Genomic DNA, 14085 nt, shown 5'->3' on the forward strand with positions numbered 1-14085 from the left:
AACACTGCCGGAAAGACGTTTCTTTCCTAAAGAGTTTCACCAACAGCTTCCGAAGCGAAAATAGTCATCTGCTCAGAACCCATCAGAACTTCGTACGCATTGTTGCAGCTTTAATATGGGGTCAGTAATAACGTTTTACTGCAGTCTAGTGGCTTGCCCTCTGCAATCGAACTACACTATTTGATCGGAAGTATCCCAACTCCTGTCAGTGAGTATTAATAAGCGGTGCGTCCATCTTTCCCTGCTACGATAGTATGAACTCTGGTGGGGGTACTTCCAGTGAGGCGTCTGAATGTCTGTAGAGGTATGTGATCAAAAGTATCCGGACACCTGGCTGAAAATGACGTACAAGTTCATGGCGCCCACCATCGGTTATGCTGGAATTCAGTATGGTGTTGGCGCACCATTAGCCCTGATGACAGCTTTCACTCTCGCAGGCATACGTTCAGTCCGGTGCTGGAAAGATTCTTGGGGAATGGAAGCCCATTCTTCACGGAGTGTTGCACTGAGGAGAGGTATCGATGTCGGTCGGTGAGGCCTGGCACGAAGTCGGCATTCCGAAACACCCCAAAAGTGTTCTGTAAGATTCAGGTCATGACTTTGTGCAGGCCAGTCCATTACAGGGATGTTATTGTCGTGTAACCACTCCGCCACAGGCCATGCATTATGAACAGGTGCTCGATCGTGTTGAAAGGTAAAAGCGCCATCCCCGAATTGCTCTTCAACAGTGGGAAGCAAGAAGGTGCTGTAAACATTAATGTAGGTCTGTGCTGTGATAGTGCCACACAAAACAACAAGGTGTTCAAGCCCCTCCATGGAAAACACGACCACACCATCACACCACCGCCTCCGAATTATACTGTTGGCACTACACACGCTAGCAGATGACGTTCACCGGGCATTCGCCATACCCACACCCTGCCACCGATTCGCCACATTGTGTACCGTTATTCGTCACTCCACACAACGTTTTTCCACTGTTCAATCGTCCAATGTTTACGCTCCATACACCAAGCGAATCGTCGTTTGGCATTTACCGGCGTGATGTGTGGCCTATGAGCAGCTGTTCGACCATGAAATCCAAGTTATATCACCTCCCGCCTAACTGTCATAGTACTTGTAGTGGATCCTGATGCAGTTTGGAATTCCTGTGTGATGGTCTGGATAGATGTCTGCCTATTACTATTACGACCCTCTTTTCCTGTCGGCGGTCTCTGTCAGTTAACAAACGAGGTCGGCTTGTACGCTTTTGTGTTGTACCTGTCCCTTCAGTTTCCACTTCACTATCCTATCGGAAACATTGGACCTAGGGATGTTTAGGATTGTGGAAATCTCGCGTACAGACGTATGACACAAGTGACATCCAATCACCTGACCACGTTCGAAGCCTGTGAGTTCCGCGGAGCTCCCCATTCTGCTCTCGCACGATGTCTAATGACTTCTGAGGTAGCACAATGCACCTAATACGGAAACGTATGTTTTTGGGGGTGTCCGGACACTTTTGATCACATAGTGTATGTACAGATAGGTAGTACTGTGTTCCATTTGGGAGGACTCAGTGATTTCTAGGTGCAACATTTCCTGCCATTACTAGGCTGATTTCGAATTACTGACGTTCCACACTTCCACACGTAAGTTATGAAATAACGTGGTCTCTGTGCAGGATATATTGCTCAGTTAGTGCAGCTTCTTTTTTTAAAAAAATATCCTGTTATCCTACCTCTTCTTCTTTTCAGTGTTTTCCATATGTTCCTGTCCTCGCCGATTCTGCTCAGAACCTCCTCCCATACCTCACCTTATCGGTTCACAACATTCGTCTGTAGCACCACATTTCAAATGCTCTGGTTCTCTTCTGTAACGGTTTTCCCACAATCCTTGTTTCACTACCATGCAATGCTGTGCTCCAAACGTACATTCTCAAAAATTTCTTTTCTCGAATTAATGCCTATGTCTGATACCAGTAGACTTCTCCTGGCCAAGCATGCCCTTTTTGCCAAGGCTAGACTGCTTTTGATGTCCTCCTTGCTCCGTCCGTCATGGGCTATTTTACTGCATAGGTAGCATAATTCCGTTAACTCCATAAATCATAATGTTAAGTTTCTCACTGTTCTCATTACTTTCGCCTTTCTTCGATTTACTCTCAGTCTATTTCTTTATTCATTAGACTGTTCATTGCATTCAACACGCCCTATAATTCTTCTTCACTTTTACTGAGGATAGCAATACCATCAGCACAACTTATCATTGATATCATTTCACTTTAAATTTTTATTCCATTCTTGAACCTTTCTTTCATTTTCTTGGTTACTTCTTCAGCATGGAGATTGAACAGTAGGGGCGAAAGACTACAACCCTGTCTTACACCCTTTTTAATCAGACAACTTCATTCTTGATCTTCCAGTCTTATTATTCCTTCTTGGCACTTCTACATATTGTATGTCATCCGTCTCTCCCTATATCTTACTCATATTTTTCTCAGAATTTCGAACATCTTGCACCATTTGGCATTGTCGAACGCTTGTTTCAGGTTGAAAAATCCTAAAAACGTGTCTTGATTTTTCTTCAGTCTTGCTTCCATTATTAACCGTAACGTCAGAACTGCCTCTCTGGTTCCTTTATCTTTCCTAAAGCCAAACTGATTTGTCACCTAACAGATCCTCAATATCCTTTTCCACCCTTCTGTATGTTTTTCTTGTCAGCAACTTGAATGCATGAGTTGTTAAACTAATAGTGCGGTATGTTTTTCTTGTCAGCAACTTGAATGCATGAGTTGTTAAACTAATAGTGCGATGATTTTTGCACTTGTCAGCTCTTGGAGTCTTCGGAATTTTGTGGATGATATTTTTCCGAAAGTCAGATAGACTCATGCATTCTACACCCAACGTCGTTTTTTTGCCACTCGCCCCAGTGACTTCAGAAATTCTGATAGAATGTTATCTATCTTTTCTCCCTTATTTGACTTTAACTCTTCTAATGCCCTCTTAATTCTGATTCTAATACTGGATGTCCTATCCCTTGCCCCTTCTTTTTCAATCACTCAGACAAGTCTTTTCCCACGTGAAGCCTTCAATGTATTCTTTCCTCCTATCCTATCCTGTATTTAAAAGTGAAATTCCCATTTCACTCTTAATGGTACCACCTGTGCTTTTAGTGTTGCCAAAGGTTGTTTTGACTTTCCTAGATGCTGAGTCATTCCTACCAACAATGACTTTTTTAAAAACTTCTTTACATTTTTATGCAATCTTTTCGCCTTAGCTTCCCTGACTTCCTATTTATTTCGTTCTTAAGCTACTTGTATTTCTGTATTCCCGACTTTCACTGAATATTTGTACCACCTCCTTTCATCGATCAACTGAAGTATTGCTTTTGTACCCATGGTTTCTTCGCAGTTACCTTCTTTGTACCTATGTTTTTCTTTCCAACTTCTGTGGTCGTATATTTTAGTGATGTTCATTCCTCTTCAACTGAATTGCCTACTGAGCTGTTTCTTATCGCAGTATCTATAGCCATAGAGGACTTCAGGCGTATCTCGTCATCCCTTCGTACTTACATATCCCACTTGTTTGGTGTAGGTTTGCTGTCGACCCTGTTGAGAACAAACTTATCAGTGAACTGTTCACAGTAAGTCACTCTCTGCCCTACATTTCTATTTATAACGAATCCTACTCCGTTATACCCTGCTGTTGATATTACTCTATAGTCATCCGAAAAAAGTCCTTGTCTTCTTCGCATTTCATTTTCCAGACCCAGACTATATCTAGATTCAGCCTTGGCATTCCTCTTTTCAGATTTTATCGCTTTCCTACTTCGTTCAGACTCCTGAAACTCGACGCCCGAATAATAGAACGTTAACCTTTCGTTGGTTATTCAATCTTTTTCTCATAGTCACCTCCTCGTTAGCAGTCTTCTCCCGTATATCCGAATGGAGGACTGTGCTGGAATCTTTTGCCAATGGAGAGACCGTCGTGACACTTCTTCAATTACAGGTCACATGTGGATACGCATTATGTGTCTTTAATGCAGTGGTTCCCATTGCCTTCTGCACCCTCATGCCGTTAATCATTGTTGATTCTTCCGGCTTTAGGGCAGTTTCCCACCCCAAAGGTAGGAGAGTGCCACTGTCCGCTCCTCCGTCCTCTTTGACAAGGCGTAGAGAACACATAAGGGCAAGTGAAAATAACGTTTCAACTTTAGGAACGCACCTCAGAGGGAATATATGCTCCACTGAAAATTTCAAGAGAAATCTCTCTATTTCACATAATGTCTACAAAGGCCAGTTAATGGACGTTAAAAAAGTACAAATCTACATTCACGCAGTGAAGCAGCAGGAACTAATACTAAATGAACAAACAGAATTTTGCAGGAAAAAATGCATAGAAAATTTCCATAGCGCATTAAACAGCAGATGAAAGACACTCCACCCTGCACTAATCTCCAGATACGCGAATACAAACGATTCATAGAAACCTTGAATAGCACCTTAATCAGCATATGAATTGCATTCGATCTTGTCACAATCACTCACCAAATACAAGACTAAAAACTACGCATTGAAAATTAGACCAACATATCAGTACTATCGTAGGTGGATTCAATTTATATACGAATGAAACAACGTGTTTCCTCTTACATAGCGCTGGAAGGGAAATGAGAATTTATTGTACAACTGTGATGTGATGGAACACTGTGTCTCACACTGATATGAACACACTCGCGAAGTAAACTGATAATTTCGGAGGTTATATAAGGTCATATAATAAAATCCTTTGGATAAACATCTGTCAAAATTTACGATGACACCTTCGATAAATTTGGCAGCACGACACTCAGTCTAATCCAATAATGCTAAACTCTCAAAAGTACACAAATTATGTTTTTCACTCCATCCTGAGTAATAAAGGCATCACCATTAAGAAAAATATATATTATTCACATACATTAAGATAATACAGTGAGGTGAAACTACAATTCTGGCGTCTTTTGACGCAGATTTGAGATAGATTTAAGTGTAACGACATAAATAGAACTGCCCACACCAACCATATCGTAAATGTAAGGAAGTAATTAGTTACTATATGAACCATTTTATCACGTGTACCTTTATTATCAACATTCGACACAAGCACTCATAAAAAATTTTGTTCTTTGCAATACGTAGCTCGTGAAAATGGATAAAGCCCGAAACTAATCAACCGGTAAATACGGGGGCGTTTGAAAAGTCCGTCCAAAAATAAAAACTACTCACGTGTATGGGGTAAACCTTTTTTATTTTTCAACATAGTCTCCTTTTAGCTTATACACTTCGTCCAACGCTGTTCTAATTTGTTGATCCCTCCGAATAATAGGAATTATCCAAATCTGCAAAATAGCTATTGGTTGCCGCAATCACCTCGTTTGAATAAAATCTTTGTCCAGCCAGCCATTTTTTCAAATTGGGGAACAAATAGTAGTCCGAGGGAGCCAAATCTGGAGAATAGGGGGGATGTGAAACGAGTTGGATTCCTATTTCCATTAATTTTGCGACCACAACTGCTGAGGTGTGTGCTGGTGCATTGTCGTGATGGAAAAGGACTTTTTTGCGGTTCAATCGCCGGCGTTATTTTTGCATCTCGCTTTTCAGACGGTCCAATAACGATGAATAATATGCACCTGTAATAGTTTTACCCTCTTTCAGATAGTCTATAAGGATTATCCGTTGCGAATCCCAAAAGATAGTCGCCATAACCTTTCCGCCCGAAGAACTGGTCTTCGGCTGTTTTGGTGCAGATTCTCCCTTGGTAACCCATTATTTAGATTGTTGTTTGGTCTCAGGAGTATAGTAATGTATCCATGTTTCATCTACAGTGACGAAAAGACGCTTAAAGTCTTGCGGATTCTTCCTGAGCAGCTGAAAACCATCCTTGCAACACTTCACACGATTCCGTTTTTGGTCAAGCGTGAGCAATCGCGGAACCCATCTTGCGGATAGCTTTCTCATGCCCAAATGTTTATGCAAAATATTATGTACCCGTTCATTCTAGATGCTCACAGCACTAGCAATCTCACGCACCTTAACTCTTCTGTCATCCATCATCATATCACGAATTTTGTCAACGATTTCTGGAGTCGTAACCTCCACAGGGCGTCCAGAACGTTCAGCATCACTTGTGCCCATATGGCCACTCTGAAAATTTTGAAACCACTTATAAACTGTGGTAATCGGAGGTACAGAGGCACCGTAATGTTTATCAAGCTTCTCTTTAGTATCCTGAGGCGTTTTGCCTTTCATAAAGTAAAGTTTAATCACCGCACGAAATTCATCTTCGTCCATTTTCTGACAATCACTCGACTTCCTTGATTCACATGTATGCTAAACACAAAGAAATAGATGTATATGGCTGAAACATGGTGTGCGTTCTTTACAAAGATGATACTAACTAAACAAATCTCGATACGCACCGGTGGTGCCATCTCTCGAACTTTTCAATTACTTTTAAAACGCCCCTCGTAAATAGCAGCTTCGATGTCAAAAATTGGAGAATGTCTTTCGTTTCAAAGCGGAGAACGTAGTGATATTGAACGCTGGAACGCTGGAGCGAAGTCGACTCATCCCACAGGTGTCCCACTAGGTCCAGGTAGAGATTCTAGGTAGGCCGGTCAATTTCAGGACTGTTGTTGTCCACAAACGATTGCCTCACAGATGCTGCTTTATGACAAGGAGCTTTATCATGCTAATACAATCATTGTTTCTAAACTATTCCTCTACTGTAAACAGTACACAACGCTGTAAAATATGTTCATATCCTTCCACACTTAGCGATTTCTTGGCATAATAAGGGGAGTACATCATAAACACGAGAACAGAAACACCGTTGTAACACCACCTCCTCTGTACTGCATACAAAACATTACGCAAAACGAGAAACGTAGCATCCAAAGACTACAGTATCAATGACTCACAACTAGGATCAGTCAACTCATATAAATATCTGGGAAAAATAATTATTATGGGTAGATAAAGTATGTGGCAGTCTTAGGTTCATTGACAGGATACCGAGGAAATGCATCAATTTACAAAGAGTGTTGCTTCCAAGACATTCAAAAATGGCTCTGAGCACGATGGGACATAACATCTGTGGTCATCAGGCCCCTAGAACTTAGAACTACTTAAACCTAACTAACCTAAGGACATCACACATATCCATGCCCAAGGCAAGGTTAGAACCTGCGACCGTAGCGGCCTGCGGTTCCAGACTGAAGCGCCTAGAACCGCACGGCCACACCGGCCGGCTCCAAGACATTCGTGCGACTGATTATTGAATACTGCTCATGTACGTGGGACGCATACCAAATAGGACTAAGGTGCCGAACAAACAGAACGTGGGGCAGCACGAATGATCAGAGGTATCTTTGTCCAACGGGAGGCTGTTACGGAATCACAGAGAAACCCGAACTGGCGGAGTCTTGAAGATGAATTTGCATCACATCCCGTGGAAATCCCCTTACAAAGTTTCAAGACCCAGTATTAAGACAGTAATTCAGTAAACTACGTATCGCTCCAAAGCTGACAGCAACGAAAAGATGACTGCGGTACAGAGCAAAATACCCTCTGATACGCACTTCACAGTGGTTTGCAGAGCATAGGTGTAGACGTAGATGCTCTGTTTGGAATAGAACACTTGTCACCAATTATTATTAACAATATTTTGTTACGATTTACTTGTTTAAGCTCTTGTAATCACATTGATTATAACGCCAAGTACTTCACAAGCACGTTTTCATTAGAAAACCATATTCAGAAATTGATCTCAGAATGATCTTAAAATTCATTCATGCTCTCATAGTATTACAATTTTATATTTACATTAAAAATTCTGGCTGGGGTTAGGATTTCCCGTTGAACTGCACGTCCGCTCATTAACAGTCTGGTGATACAGTTTCCAGGTCAGAGAACACCAACGGCATACCACCGCCGTTTAGTGTACCTGGTAAAGATTTGTACTTGCCATACCTACCTTTGTTCATTAATTGCATTCGTTTCACTAACTTTGAGAAAGAAACTGTTGATTCGTTTATTTATGGAATAATTTACACACTTTATCTCTTGAAACACAATTTAAATAAAAATCTGTATGCAGACGTTAGTACGCAGATCCCTTAGCACAATTTAAACATTGCAAATTCATATGGATGAGGAGAATTTCATGTTTTTAATACCTAAAAGACATATTTTTCTAATGACGAATACTGTGGCAAAATTAACTTACTACCTTACACGCACAGATCTCGTTAATTTCTTGTCTATTCTAAAATGGGGACTTTTTGAAAGAAACTTAGTAATAATAAATTTTCTACAGTTACAGGCGTAATCACATATAGGTCAGGAATTTGCTTGCGAGGGAAACGAGAGCACCAACGTACGCAATACTAGTTGCGTCTTAATATGGTCCACACTCAAGTTTCATACTTGATAACAGAATATAAAAGCTGTGAACGAAATGAAACAATATGCAGACAATTGGTGTGTATAGCGCAAAATTTATCGGTGTTTCTGTATAGCGTTTGACAGGGAAGTAAAATCTTATACGATTCATGAAAGTACTTATATGTACCTTTTTGTTGTTCATCACTTTCCATTGTCTTTCCCTTCTTCCATCTGTTCTGCCAATTTTTTGGAAGTTGTAGATCATTACTTTTGAAGGGTTTATCTTGGTTACTTTTTATTCTTGAGTATTGTTTCTTTCCAAATCATTATTTTAATTTTTTTGGTACAAGCTGTTGTTCATTTCTTTTCAAGAATTACGGGAACATTTGATTCGTTAACCTGTACTCACTCAATCATTAAAGATGTCCAAAACAAATCGATCTTTTCTTTACGGTTACCATCAATTCCTTCTTAATTCGTTGGTCAATTTTCTGATTGAATGTCATTTTGCTTCCATCATTTGGTTGTATTGCAGCTATTAATTTTATTGCTGTTCTCTTGTATCCAGCTTATAAACCATTATCAACTATTCACCTTCATTGAAACATCTGTGCCTGCTAAAGTAATACTGTGGATTCAGTAGTATTTCAAGTTGTCAAATTTTTGTATACATGGCAAGATAAACCACAACATGCTTCCATTTTATCGATGTTTTATTTTGTTGTTTATCTTTATGATCAATTGCCTTTTTTGGTTCCTCTACGATAATTACTTTTTTTAGTTTTTGTATTGTGGCTATTGTTTTGGCCTGTGTTTCTTCTCTTTGTTTATATTTGTAATTAATATTTTTACTTTATTTAAAATTCCCAAACCAACTCTGTTTGCTCTTATCCCCAACAAATTTAATTCTGAAATTACTTCTGTTAAATTTTCTGAGACTACGACAAAGTTAGTAGGAGTAAATAGGCAGCTGTGGAAAGAAATTCTATTTGATTGTGACCTTGATATAATCGATTTAATATTAAACACTCAGTTTGTTCAGTTCAGACTCTTAATAACACGTACTTAAACAGTAAGATGACTTGGCTTAATATGAGTGAGAGCAGTTTCTTTCGAATGATCGGTATAGTCCTCCTCTAAATTTCATTTTAGATCATATATTTTATCTTAGGAATTCATAAATAATGATTGATAATTTTGTTTTAATATTAGTTTATCTGAGGCATCGAACTGCTGTTTCTGTTTTAGATGACTTTTTGAAATCATCAGCTTCCTGGCATATTAAAACTGTATGCCACACCGGTGCTAGTGCTCGTTGCCAGAACCTTTCCAGTCCGCTGGAAAGTGAAAGCTTCATTGTGAATGTTGTCAGGGGTGCGCAGTATAACAACCTGTTGTGCACTATTGACTTTATGTTGTAGTTTGTCCGATGCAGGTTCTTTCTGGAACCAATCTGATATTTTCGACAGTCTGTCTGTGCCTCCACAATAGGTAACGCGTTCTTGTCGAGTTTCTTCTGACTTCCATACGCTCTCAGGAGTCAAATGTATATGCTTCATAAATTTTAGTTTTATATCTCTTTATTAGTATTATTCGATTTTTGTTTCATGAGACTTAATAGAAACGAAAAATTCATTGTGAATATGGTTTGTCTCGAAAATGATGTGGTGTCCTCGAGCTTCTGATCCAGGATTTAAGGAATGAGTCAGTCGTATTAGTCCTATCTCGTGTACTGCTTCTCAAATAGTCATTTCTCACTTATAGCTCCGTCACAGCAAGATTATAAATAAATGATAAATAATTTTGAATGATGAAATGGTGGAATCACTACAGAGTATTTTACGGACATTAGAATCAGTCGTTTCAAAAATATATTTATTGTGATAAAAAAGCAAACAGTTTTTTCGGGCATCAGTTCTTCTCATTATGTATAGTTGTTAACGTATAAACTAGGAATTACGTACCCTTGTTGTTTGGTGCAGGGAAACATACACATAGAGCCATACGCAAAACTCATTCCTGCGTATTTTTGGCGTAGGTGAACTGTCACTGCGTCAGCCATGTTGCAAGACTTTTTTATGATGCAACGCGACGTACCTCGGTTCTCTGAAGATACCTCGCGCATGACATCAAACATTTGGAGATTTCCTAACCTTAGTGCGCTTCTGCGAAGACTGCCTCGTGTAACACCTGCAGCACTGTTGACAGTACGAAGAAGGAAGTCTGGAGATTTTCAACGGAATCCTAAAAATATCGTGAAGTTACGATTTCCCAACAGTTCTTAACCTACACGCTCAAATCTTCCGCCTTAGTAACAAGACAATACTCCTCAGAATGAAATTTTCACCCCGAAGCGAAGTGTGCGCTGTTATGAAACTTCGTGGCAGAATAAAACTGTGTGCCGGGTAGAGACGCGAACTGGGGACTTTGCCTCTGCCGGAAAAGTACTCTACCTACCTAGCTTTACTTCAGTCTGGAAGGTAGGGGATAAGATACTGCCTGAAGTAAAGCTGTGAAGGCGGGTCATGACTCGTGCTTGAGTAGCTCAGCCTATAGAGCGCTTGCCCGCAAAAGACAAAGTTCCCGAGTTCGAGTATCGGTCCGGTACACAGTTTTCATCCGCCATTAACTTACGTTACACTGCATATTCCCCAAGCTATAATGGCTTTTGTTAGCGCGCCACACCACTACTTTACGTACATTACCATCACTCGCATATGACGGTTTAATGTCTCACGCACCTCTTCGCTCAAGGCAGCAAGCGATTGGTTGTTATTATTACCATTATTTTAACAGGATGTATTAGTTATTATTGACAGTTGGGTTCTGTTGTGTCTAGACAAGACAGCCTAGACACAATGAGAGGAAGCCGAAAGGCACGCGCTAAGCTCAAGCAGATGGGCGTGAGGTCTGAAACAGGATACGTAATGAATGCTATAAAGAAAAGTACGTAGCTTCTGGAATACTTAACTTTAATCCATCCTTGTGGTACATAGCTCTTGATGATACAAGTGAGACTCTTTAGATACAAGCTATGTAAGGCTAATGGCGCCTTGCTAGGTCGTAGCCATTGACTTAGCTGAAGGCTATTCTAACTATCTGCTCTGCAAATGAGCGAGGCTTAGTCAGTGTGCATCGCTAGCGAAGTCGTCCGTACAACTGGGGCGAGTGCTAGTACGTCTCTCTAGACCTGCCGTGTGGTGGCGCTCGGTCTGCTATCACTGAAAGTGGCGACACGCGGGTCCGACATGTACTAATGGACCGCGGCCGATTCAAAGCTACCACCTAGCAGGTGAGGTGTCTGGCGGTGACACCACAGGTTCGATTATAAGCCAATGTTCGATTATAAACCAATAGGTCCTATCAGTTAGTCTCTGCACAATTTTTGTCCAAGTAGTAGTTGTCGCTGGCTGCCTCTGACGACACAAATGATGAAAATCTGAACGTAGAACTTCTTTCTCTGTCATTGAGCGAAGCAGACGTATTAGTGCTTGCGGAGAATATTTTACAAACAGTAAGAAATGTTTACAATATTCGCAAAGAAAACAACAATAAAAACTAGTGAGTTTAAAAAAGAAGTCTCAGCTAATTTATTCATTATTAATCCATACCATTTTTATGTTTACAAATGAGTAGCTCCATCCGACTAGTATCGACAATGTAACATACTTAAGTCGAAACAAGGCCCCGGGAGTAGACACAATTCCATTAGAACTACTGACAGCCTTGGGAGAGCCAGTACTGACAAAACTCTACCATCTGGTGAGCAAGATGTATGAGACAGGCGAAATACCCTCAGACTTCAAGAAGAATATAATAATTCCAATCCCAAAGAAAGCAGGTGTTGACAGATGTGAAAATTACCGAACTATCAGTTTAATAAGTCACAGCTGCAAAATACTAACGCGAATTCTTTACAGACGAATGGAAAAACTGGTAGAAGCCGATCAAGGGGAAGATCAGTTAGGATTCCGTAGAAATGTTGGAACACGTGAGGCAATACTGACCCTACGACTTATCTTAGAAGAAAGATTAAGGAAAGGCAAATCTACGTTTCTAGCATTTGTAGACTTAGAGAAAGCTTTTGACAATGTTGACTGGAATACTCTCTTTCAAATTCTGAAGGTGGCAGGGGTAAAATACAGGGACTTGGAAGAGCAGTTGAACGGAATGGACAGTGTCTTGAAAGGAGGGTATAAGATGAACATCAACAAAAGGAAAACGAGGATAATGGAATGTAGTCGAATTAAGTCAGGTGATGCTGAGCAAATTAGATTGGGAAATGAGATGCTTAAAGTAGTAAAGGAGTTTTGCTATTTGGGGAGCAAAATAACTGATGATGGTCGAAGTAGAGAGGATATAAAATGTAAACTGGCCAGGAAGTCGTTTCTGAAAGTATTTGTATGGAGTGTAGCCATGTATGGAAGTGAAACATGGGCGATAAATAGTTTAGACAAGAAGAGAATAGAAGCTTTCGAAATGTGGTGCTACAGTAGAATGCTGAAAATTAGATGGCTAGATCACATAACTAATGAGGAGGTGCTGAATAGAATTGGGGAGAAGAGGAGTTTGTGGCACAACTTGACTAAAAGAAGGGATCGGTTGGTAGGACATATTCTAAAACATCAAGGGATCACCAGTTTAGTACTGGAGGGCAGCGTGGAGGGTGAAAATCGTAGAGGGAGACCAAGAGATGAATACACTAAGCAGATTCAGAAGGATGTAGGCTGCAGTAGGTACTGAGAGATAAAGAAGCTTACACAGGATAGAGTAGCATGGAGAGCTGCATCAAACCAGTCTCAGGACTGAAGACCACCACCACAACAACAACAACATATTTAGGCATAAATCAAACAATGTTCCTGCAAAAATATATTATATCGGCTCGTACACTGATCAGCCAGAAGATTAGGACCACCTATCTAATAGCCAGTATGTCCACGTCTGGCACGGATAACACTGGCGACGCGTCGTGGCACGGAAGCAAAGAGGCCGTGGTAGGTTGCTGGAGGGAGCTGACACCACATCTGCGAACACATGTCACCTAATCCCCGTAAATTCCGGGGAGGGGGCGGACGAGTTCTGACGCCACGTTCAATCACATCCCCGGTCTTTTCGATCGGGTTCAGATCTGGCGAGTTGGAGGCCACCACATCAACTGGAAGACGTCACTGTGTTCTTCTAACCATTCCATCACTCTCCTGGCCTTGTGACATGGCCATTATCTTGTTGATAATGCCACTGCCGTCAGGAAACACAATCGTCATGAAGGAGTGTACGTGGTCTGCGACCACTGTACGAATCTCGTTGGCCGTCATGGTGCCTTGCTTGAGCTCCGCTGGGCTCACGGATGCGCCGGCTGCCGTGGCCAAGCGGTTCTAGACGCTTCAGTCCGGAACTGCGCGACTGCTATGGTCGGAGGTTCGAATCCTACCTCGGGCATGGGTTTGTGTGATGTCCTTAGGTTAGATAGGTTTAAGTAGTTCTAAGTTCTAGGGGACTGATGACCTTAGATGTTAAGTCCCATAGTGCTCAGAGCCATTTTTGAACCGACGGATGCCCACGTCAGTGTTGGCCAGAGCATAATGGAACCGCCACTACCTTGCCTCTGCCTCGCAATACAGGTGTCAACGAGCTGTTCCCTTGGAAGACGACGGCATGATGAAGAAGGTATCGGGGTT

This window comes from Schistocerca piceifrons, chromosome 2, assembly GCF_021461385.2.
Source record: "Schistocerca piceifrons isolate TAMUIC-IGC-003096 chromosome 2, iqSchPice1.1, whole genome shotgun sequence".
NCBI classification, from domain to species: Eukaryota; Metazoa; Arthropoda; class Insecta; order Orthoptera; family Acrididae; genus Schistocerca; species Schistocerca piceifrons.